At 32.7% G+C, this 1,562-nt stretch overlaps 1 long non-coding RNA gene across 1 annotated transcript; it reads left to right on the plus strand.

Annotated features, from left to right (window-relative positions):
* Window positions 1–657: 657 nt before the first annotated feature.
* Window positions 658–1,351, plus strand: LOC145169001 (uncharacterized). The gene is made up of 4 exons (XR_013742229.1): window positions 658–765; window positions 866–954; window positions 1,048–1,125; window positions 1,308–1,351. It is a non-coding gene; the product is annotated as an uncharacterized LOC145169001 (long non-coding RNA).
* Window positions 1,352–1,562: the final 211 nt, after the last annotated feature.

The following is a 1,562-nucleotide window of genomic DNA, read 5'->3' on the forward strand; positions in this document are numbered from 1 at the left end:
TTTGTGTCCATGCCCACTACGTGTTTGTAGAAATGCCCAGCTTAAGCAAATGCAAAATATCATCTTCGGGTTGCAAGTCTTATTTTCAATGGTTGAATAATGGTATTCAACTGTTGTGTAAGTGTGAAAAAAAAATCAACTGAAACATGGAGCTGTTTGGGTTTGTTTCATTTGGCTCTTCACAAAGAAGAAGAAGAATCAATGTTCTTCTTTTTGTTTATCACGTTTCATCTTGGTAGAAATCAGTATGGGTTTGATGTTTCATCGTGAACTGGTGGTATGCAAACTACTGTATGTTTAATATGTATATGTTGTTAGCACTCTAATATGCTCTTGAAAGTAAAACGACTTGCCCGAGATCCAGAAAGATTTGTTTGGGCAGTTAGTATGGCACAAACAAGACATATTAATTTCAGAATAAGATTTGGTTCATTAATTCAAGATGCAAATATGTTTGCTCCCTATGCAGGTATACCCTTTTTATTCTTATTCCTTTTTTACCCTTTACTTCAATATAGAATCTCATAACTATGGTCTTTTTCCACAGATATGTTGAACCATTCTTGCAAGCCAAATTGCTTTTTCCATTGGAGATTCAGAGACCGAATGTTTGAGGTGATGACAAATGCTGGACAAAGGATTAAAAAAGGGGAAGATGTGAACTCTGATGAATGGTTTTTGAAAAGGATGCAAGAGATGTCACTGAATTACCATTTCACAATGGAGCAAGAAGTAGGATCAGTTATGTATTTTTTGGATTAAACGGTAATATAATTAAAAAAAACAACAAAATTCGACACATTTTTTTTTATTTTTCAATAAAATAATAAAGGGTTAAGATGGTAATTAATTATTTAATATATAGGAACCGGTGGAAGATTGCTGCCATTAGTGAAGCTTGAGGGTGGAAGGACAAGATGACGGTGGAGGACATGAATCTTGCTGTTCTAGCAGGTATTTCAGAAGTTTTTGGTTTGTAATCACTTATTCATTTAAATATACGTTTACAGTTTTACCATGTTTGACAACTTTTCATTTTCTCTTCAGATGGATGAAGTGCAACCATCTCTCATATTAGGTGATGTAGCTGAGAAAAAGAAGAAAAAGAAAACGAAAAAGGTGAAGGTATGTAATTATTTGTCATCCTAATTCTTTAGTTATATTTCATTTTCATTTTTCCTTTTTATTTTCTACCACCTACAAATCTTATGTGCACCAGGTAAACCATTTCTCTATAATCACTATGAAAATTTTCCTATAAATTAATGAACTTTGTGAATAATCGCCTTTACATATGATTCTAATAGACCATTGTCCGTCATTGGTGGAGTGAGGGCTATATTCGAATAGGTATTTTTTTTTAATAGGGGCATAACTGGAAAACCGAAAACTTTCAAATTTAATACCAAAAAATGTCATTCTGCTTCTGCTGATATGATGTAATTTGTATTGTGTAGGACCATGATGATTCATATATCAAAGGATTGTGCGTTAAACGCAAAAAACAACAACGTAACTAATTTATTTGATTACTTTCATTTCTTATCCAGCTGTATTGTCTT

This window comes from Lactuca virosa, chromosome 4 (genome assembly GCF_052849685.1).
Source record: "Lactuca virosa cultivar CGN04683 chromosome 4, Lactuca_virosa_CGN04683_v6, whole genome shotgun sequence".
In the NCBI taxonomy this organism is placed as follows: Eukaryota; Viridiplantae; Streptophyta; class Magnoliopsida; order Asterales; family Asteraceae; genus Lactuca; species Lactuca virosa.